General features: G+C 45.0%; 1 long non-coding RNA gene across 1 annotated transcript; it reads left to right on the top strand.

Moving 5' to 3' along the window:
* Positions 1-832: 832 nt before the first annotated feature.
* On the top strand, positions 833-5,223 carry LOC308517115. Its single transcript, XR_013995803.1, has 3 exons — positions 833-2,674; positions 3,235-3,414; positions 4,253-5,223. It is a non-coding gene; the product is annotated as an uncharacterized lncRNA (long non-coding RNA).
* The last annotated feature ends 3,146 nt before the right edge of the window (positions 5,224-8,369 follow it).

The following is an 8,369-nucleotide window of genomic DNA, read 5'->3' as shown; positions in this document are numbered from 1 at the left end:
CCCCCACTAATGCACCGTTGGGGGCACGAGGAGCATGGCTGCTTATGCTTGGGGGTGGGGACGTGTTGGGGGAGTGGCAGGAGAGGACATTTGGGATCACTGAGCATTTCCCAAGGCAAATAGAGCCAGAAAAGGGCTGGAGTGGGAGGAAGGCAGACATGAAAGCCAGTTGGGAACTGAGAGTCGAAAATGAACTTTGCCCACTGTAATGAATTATGCACAAGGAATTTAGAATTCTAAGAACCCTAAGTCTCTGGAGGGTGAAGAAATCTTAAAGAACAACCCATTCCCAAACATGTATCCACCTCTTCTGGACAGTTGCACTTTAAGAGCAAACACCTTGCTTCAAACTAGACGATTTACCTTTCCTAAGAGAGATGAACTTATTGTTATACCCAAGTCAGAAAGGAGCTAACAGGATGGAGCACTGAGTGTCATGAGGGTAGGTCATCCACGGAGGCTTGGGGCCCAGTGTGTTAGCCATCGGGGTAAGGTGGCTGAGGTCCCTGGGAGTTATCCTCCACTCTAGCCCATCCCTGACCAGGAGCCCTGAGGAGAAACCAAGGACTACAGCCCTCTTACTCTTTTGTTTTGTTTTGTTAAAAGTATGTTTTTATTGAGTTTAGAGAGAGAGAAAGGGTGAGGGATAGAGAGATAGAAACACTGATGAGAGAGAAACATTGATCAGCTGCCTCCTGCACGCCCCCACTGGGGATGGAGCCTGAAACCTGGGCATGTGCCCTGACCTCTTGATTTATAGGTCGACGCTCAACCACTGAGCCACACCAGCCAGGCCAGCACTCTTACTCTTAACCTCTGGCTTCCTTGGCTTGGAAATCAAAGATGCTAAGAAGCTCGCAGTTGACCACAGGGAACCTATCCCTAGATTTTCCCAAGCCCTACACTCACCACCAAACCTCTGGGCCTCAGAGAACAGGAAATACAGTATCCAAAGAGCTCAGATTGTAACTGAAGTGGAAATGGCTGATAATAGCTCGAGCTGCCACTCTCCCAGGTGCTGACATTTGCATTTTAATGGAGGCGGTTAAAGCCTTCAGCTAAAGGAGTGACTAATATGCTCTTGATTGTTGCTGGAGGTAAATGGGAGACCCTTTGCGACCAGGGCCTTTTCATGCCCTCTAGTCATTAACACAACACAAGATCACACCTGATGGGCAGGTTGGACCCTAATGCCCACATTCCACGCTTTTTATTTGTTCCTGTTCTTGATTTTGCTTGCTTTCTTGCACTTTCTCCAGAATCCTTTCTTTCTAAAAGTCTGAGAACATCCCCATGAGTCATTTATTCTTTCAACACACAAACTGTGGTGGGCACAAGTGAGTAGGGGGAGCCCAAGGAGTATACCAACAGGATGCTACTGCCAAGTCAGAGGTGAGGAACTCACAGAACAAGCAGGAGACCAGCACAGCATCAGCAGAGGTGGTCCATGCAGCGTAAGCCTATTGCTTCATGGACACTGCAAACCAGAGGCTGTGAGCGAATAGCAGAAAAATATTCCTATACACTGGGAGGAGGGGGCGAGAAAGGCTTCTGGGAGGGGTGAGAGGGACCTTAATGTAGGCTTAGGAGATAGATATACACAGACTGGATGGAGTTGTGAGGATTCAAAACCTTCCTCCAGCCACAAAAGACTGTGCATTGCTTGATTCTATTTGTAGGAAATGTCCCAAAGAGGCAAATCTATAGAAACAACAACAAAAATGATCAGTGGTTGCCTCGAGCCGGGGATGGGGATGGGGAATAACTGCTAATGACTACAATGGGGTGGTGAAAGCAGTTCTAAGATGGTGGTGATGGTTCCACAACTCTGTAATTATACTAAAAACTAGTGACTTGCACACTTTAAATGGATAGACTTTACTCGATGTAAATTACATCTCAATGAAGCCGTTGAAAAGTGGTGGAAAGGTACGGTCCAAGGAGACATTCCTTCGGTAACCCCGCTTTACAGGTATAGGAGGTATATCCCAGTTTTAAGTTCCTAGCCTTTTACTGTGTGACGGCCCATTTTTAAGGTGAAAATTTTTCAAGGACCCCAATATGGTATATATGTACCTTTAGTTAAGGAAATACATAATGGCAAAAAGCTATTATACATTTAGTAATTGGTTTAAATGAATTAATACTTTTTTAGTCCCAATTTCATCTTTACATGTTAGAAAAACGGTCCTGTGTTTGTGGAGGGAGCATGCTTGTTGTGCCTATAGACAGGGCTTTGTGGCCTTCTTTCAAGAGCTCCTTGGCCCTTTGGGGCCCTCAGCCCACAGGTGTAGAATCCTGATCCATGCTCTACCAAGGTGTGTTTGCTTCAGCTTCTCCATCAGGTGAATGATGATGGCGGGGGGGGGGGGGCACCCATTAGCTGAAAATGTGGTACAATCTTTACCCCATGATGTTTCTGCCTCTTCAGCTGCTCAGCCAAAATGGTGCCATTTCTCTTCCCAAACCAGTGGGCTTTGCTGAGAGAAGATCAGCAAGAAGACAGCGGAGCCATGCCGGTTGGCAGACACTCATCTCTAGCTAATGTAATTACAGGCAGCGGCAAGCAAGCGCCTATTAATTTTTCATTAGAAAAAGTCAAAGGCAACCTTCTTGGAAGACAGCATCGTTGAACTTCAACTCTGGTAGTTAAAGCCAGGCTTTCCCCCACCAGGTATATACCCCTCCCATGAGTATACACACACACACACACACACACACACACACACACACACACACACTGAGTCCACGGCCTCTTTATCTCTTTATCGAGCATTGGAGAGAGAGTCAGAGACCAGCACAACCATACTCTTTAGAAGTCATTTTCTCCCACCCCATGTCTTAAATGACCCCAGTGACTAGCTATCTGCACATGCAATTGACTATATATGGACCTTGTACAATATACTCATGTCTCTCCAAATTGTGTTTATATATCATTTTTATGGTTTGAACCCTATTTTAGATGCCCTTGGGGAGATTACTATTCAAAGCTCTCTCTGGTGAATCCTTTTGTAAAGAAAACACAATACTCCCTTATAAGCCTGGAACAATGTGTTCAGGTAAGAGGGGTGGGGGGTGGGAAGGATGATCTGCCCCTAAGAGCTGTCCCCATATTGGTAGGCAGGGCCGGCTGAACTGGCATCCTGCATCAATCAGCTCATCTCTCCTTTCTGCCGGTGCCTCCTTCCTAAGGCATCCCACCTGATAAAAGTCTTTCCATTCAACCCTCAGAAGGACTGAGGGGGAAAGCGCCAGGCTTGGGGTCAGAATACCAGAGGCGCCACACCAGCTCTACCCTACCACTTTCTATCGACGGGATATCCAACAAGTCACAAGTCGCTTCACCTCTCTGAACTGGAAGGGTAACAGTGCTCTGCTACCCCACTTAACAACCGGAGGATCTAGACAATGGTGTGAAATCTTTTTAAATTATTCACCCTTACATAAAACGGGAGTCATTCTTAATAATAGCGATTTAACAACTTAGTTCTTAAGAAATTCAGACGTTCATTTAAGAGGCTAGCATGGAATGAGGCACATGGCTGGGTCCCAGGCTCTTGCATGCATTTATAAATGACTGTGATAAATACTTTTATGTCTGTGCGGCTTGTGTACCGGCTCCTCTGTAGTCCGGGAGATCTGCTCTTTCATCTCTGCGGTGTTCAAAGCAGGGCCCCCAGGGCCCTGCAGATACGGCGCTGTTCTCAAAGACAGCCCCCCTTTCGGGATTCTGATGGCCCGCAGCCTGCCTGTGCCCTCCTGCGGGCGTGGGTGGTGATCAGAGGCCTGCGAGAAGCTGGAGTGGTGCTGAGTGTTCTCTTCTCAGCGGCCACTCTGTTTGGCCTTGGAGTGGTCTTGTCCAGTCTCTGTGTCACTGGCTTTGAATCTGTGGGCTGGCAAGCCAAGCCGTGTTAGAGATCGTGCTGGGGCTGGCTGACCTTCCCCAAGCCGGGATAATCTCTCTCCCTGGCAACAGACAGAGGCACCAAGGGACAGGGACAGATTGTGAAATCCTCGGGTAGGGCTTTCTAGAATTACTTAAAAAGAGAAAATGGTAGCAATACCTTGCATTTGTGTAGTGCGTTTTTTAAAAAGCAGTTTTTAAAAACGATTCAAGGAGAAGGCAGCTTTGGAATTGTCTGGTAGAGAGCAAACCAGAGGGGTAAGAAATGTATTGTCTTAGTCTTATCTACTCAATAACATTGAGAGTGTTGGGAGAAATCTTCTTTTTTTTTTCTTCTCACCACAGATGGGGATGCAGAGGAAGGAAGAAGTACAGTGACTTGATCAATCTCTTACAGCATTAGGGGCAGAATTTGACCTAACCTTCTGGACCTTTTCTTGTCAACCCCAAGCAAGCAGAGCGTATGAAGAAGTTGAATGACCTAACAGGTTGCTTTGTCCACCTGAGATTCTGGCATGTAGACACCTCTTCCTGAGTCTGATTTTGTACGTGGTCCTCTGGGGGCAGACAAGTAGGTAGGAATGAGGCATGAGAAAAATTGTCATTCCTTTTCAAGGTACTTACCTCAGATGAAGTCATGAGGATTTTTTTTTAATATATTTTATTGATTTTTTACAGAGAGGAAGGGAGAGGAATGGAGAGTTAGAAACATCGATGGGAGAGAAACATCGATCAGCTGCCTCCTGCACACCTCCTACTGGGGATGTGTCCACAACCAAGGTACATGCCCTTGGCCAGAATCGAACCCGGGACCTTTCAGTCTGCAGGCCGATGCTCTATCCACTGAGCCAAACCGGCTAGGGCGTCACAAGGATTTTTAAGCAAGGTGGGACCAGACCTGCCAGATGGGGATGGAGGAGGCTGTTTCTGTTGCCAAGGGGGTTTTAGTGGTGTTTGGAGATTTAAAGAAGGAGTCAGCAAACTCTGATCAGTGGGCCAAATGCGCCCACTGCCTATTTTTATAAATAAAGTTTTGTTGAAACATAGGCACACTCATTTATTTATTATCTCAGCCTGCTTTTGCTCTACATGACAAGAGTTGAGTAGTTACTGACATTGGATGGCTTTCAAAGCCTGATGTCTTTACTACCTGATCCTTTAGAAAAGGTTTGACAACCCCTGCCTCACACCATACACACCAAAAATTAACTCAAAATGTATCATAGACCTAAATGTAAAACCTAAAACTGACAAGAAAAGTACAAGGAGAAAGCCTTTGTGACTCAAGGTCACAAAGATTTCTTTGATATAACACCAAAAGTAAAATTATTATTTTAAAATGCTTTTATTAAATTGAACTTCATCAAAATTAAGAACTCAAAAGACACTATTAAATGAATGAAAATACAAGCCACAGACTGGGAGAAATTATTTGCAAATAACCCATGTGATAAAGGATGTGGATGCAGCATCTAAGAGAACTCTAAACTCAGTAATGAGAAAACAACCCAGTAACAATGGGCAAGAGATTTGAACAAACACATCATCAAAAATAGGTGAAAATATATAGATAACACATAAGGACAAGAAAGGATCCTCAGCATCATTCATCATTAGGAAAACAAATTAAAATCACGAGATACCTGTGCAGACCTACTAGATGGCTACCATTAAAGAGTGATCACACCAAGTGTGAGGCAGGACACGGAGCAGCTGAAACTCCCGCTGCTGGTGGGATGTGAAGCGGTATAACCACAGGGAAACAGCCAGGCAGCTTCTTAAAAAGTTACACATACCATATAACCCATCAATTTCACTCCTAGGTATTTACCCAAGAAAAATGAGAGCCTGTAACCATATTTCCACACAAGGATCTGTACATTAATGTTCATAGCATCTTTGCTCATAACTAGAAACAATCCAAATATTCATCAACAAGTGAATAAACAAATGTTTGTATATCCATGCAATAGAATACTACTCATCAATAAGAGGGAATGAACTATTGACACATTCAACAACATGAATAAACCTCAAATTGATTGCCATAATTATCCTGAGGATAATTTATATCCTGTGGTTATACTGCCAGACAAAAGTGAGTATAGCCCTGGCCAGTGTGGCTCAGTTGGTTGAGCATTGTCCCATACACCAGAGGGTCTATTCCTGGTCAGGTTATATGCCAAGGTTGCAGGCTTGATCCCCAGTAGGGGGCATGCAGGAAGCAGCCAATCGATGCTTCTCTTTCACATTGATGTTTCTCTTCTTCTCCCTAAAAGACTTTTAAAATAAATAAATAATAATAATAAAAAAGTGAGCATATACTGTATGCTTCCATTTATTAAAAATTCTATAAAATGCAAATTAACCTATAGTGAACGAAAGCAGGTATGTGGTTACCTGAGAATGGCAAGGGGCAAGGAAGAACAGGAAGGATTGGTTACAAAGGGGCACAAAGACACTTGTCAGTAATGGATGTACATGGTCTTGTGATGGTGTCACAGGTATGTGTTTGTGTGTGTGTGTGTGTGTGTGTGTATGTCAAAACGTGAAATTGTACATTTTAAATACATGCCATTTATTGTATGTCAATATACATAGCTATATTGACAACAAAGCTATTTATTATTATTTTAAAATATATTTTTATTGATTTGGTAGAGGGAGATAGAGATAGAAACATCTTTGATGAGAGAGGATCACCAATCAGCTGCCTCCCACACGCCCTACACTGGGAATCAAACTGTGACCTCTAGGTTCATAGGTCGATGCTCAACCACTGAGCCATGCTGGCTGGGTGACAATAAAGTTATTTTTAAAACATTTTTTTATTTTTCTATTTTAGTTGACATACAATATTATATTAGTTTCAGGTGTAAAACATAGTGAGTAGACATTTATAGAGCTTATGAAGTGATCACTGGTTAAGTCTAGTGACCATCTGACACTATATTAAAGCCATTTTTTTAAAAAAGGAAGAAAAACCCTCAGGTTATTTCTTTCCTTAAATACTCTGTGTAGTTTGAAGCAGCCAGCCCACTCCCCAGGTTTCATATTCCTTACTCTCGCCACAGTGTTTTATCTGAGCAGCCACTCTGTCCTCCAAAGCCTTACCTTCACTGTAGGTGACAACAGGTGATAAGTATTGTCATTGTGGGACATGGACTTCCAGAATACTATCTCCTGATGATAACAGGACCGCTGATGCCTTCAGATCCAACCGGATCAGATGTCCAACCTCAGATTCTCATTTCCTGCTTGCCGCCATGCGGTATTAATCACCTGTTGCTGAGGGTTAATTACAGAGAACAATCTAACGCGTTGAAGCAGAGAGGAATGTAATAAAAGATGCTGAAGACAAACTCAAGGGGGAAGGTCTCAGTCATTTCTGCACCTGGGAATCACGCAAGTGTCTGGGGAATGATCTGACAGAATAACCAATCTACATTAGAGAAGTGCTTTTTTATGGTTTACCCCTAACCCATCGTAGTGTCCCAAATCCTCTTCTCGTGAAACTGCTAGTCAAACTCAATGAGAGCCGGGGATTAACAGCTTACTCAGGGATAATTCTGTGGGACACGGACAGGACAAGGTGAACCTGGAGCGCCTCACCAGGCTAGAAAGCAAAGTGTCCTCAAAGATGAGCAGGCACATGTCGGTGTCAAAGGAACGCGGGCTGCTGCACACCTGTTAGAAGGGCTAAAACAAAACCCTGAGGAGGTCCCAGCGAGCGGCTCTGGGACCACTTCAGGTCGTGCAGGCACCCCGCTGTCTGTCTGGGAAATCTCTGAGGAAGCCCCGGGAGTGTGTGGTAGAAACCAGGAGACCTGGGTTCAGGTCTGGCTCTGCTGCTAGCGACTGTGTGCCTCCCCTCCCCCTCCCCCCGACCCCGCCAGGTCTTTGCTCTTCTAGCCTCTGTGTCTTTGTGTGCTCAATTAAGCAGGGGAGGGTGAACCCTAAGTGTTTTCAAACTGAGTTTCCTGGAACCCTAAAACTCCTGGATGGCCTTTGGGATGCTGCAAGGAGTGGGGGAGCCAAGATTCGGGGGGAGCTCCACCTAGAACAGTCCTGCTTTTATCTGCTTTATGTTTGGCAGATATAAACTCTCAGTTGTCAAACTCGGGAGGTACAGAAAATATCAATTCCTCGGTTTTCTACATTTCTAACTTGGTTTCTGACTCCCAGGAGCTGGACGAAATATTCGCCCTGTATATTCCTGGAGTGCCCTTTTCAGATAAGGCCTCACTTCAGGAACACCTGTGTCCCCCAACCAACCACAGCTCTGCCCAGAGGTGCCTGGGGGTCCAGCTGTCTCTGCTGATTCTGTGCCCATCTCAGGACCCGGGTGTCTTTGGGAGCTGACCAATGTCCCCTCTGCCTTACTCTTCCTTGTTCCAAGTCCCCATTCCTAAGCCCACCCTCCATCCTGGGAAAATCCTTCCCAGCCTCTGTGTGTGTGTGT

The sequence above is a fragment of the Myotis nattereri genome (assembly GCF_964212035.1).
Source record: "Myotis nattereri genome assembly, chromosome: 3".
NCBI lineage: Eukaryota > Metazoa > Chordata > Mammalia > Chiroptera > Vespertilionidae > Myotis > Myotis nattereri.
This window is presented reverse-complemented; position numbering and strand designations above follow the sequence as displayed.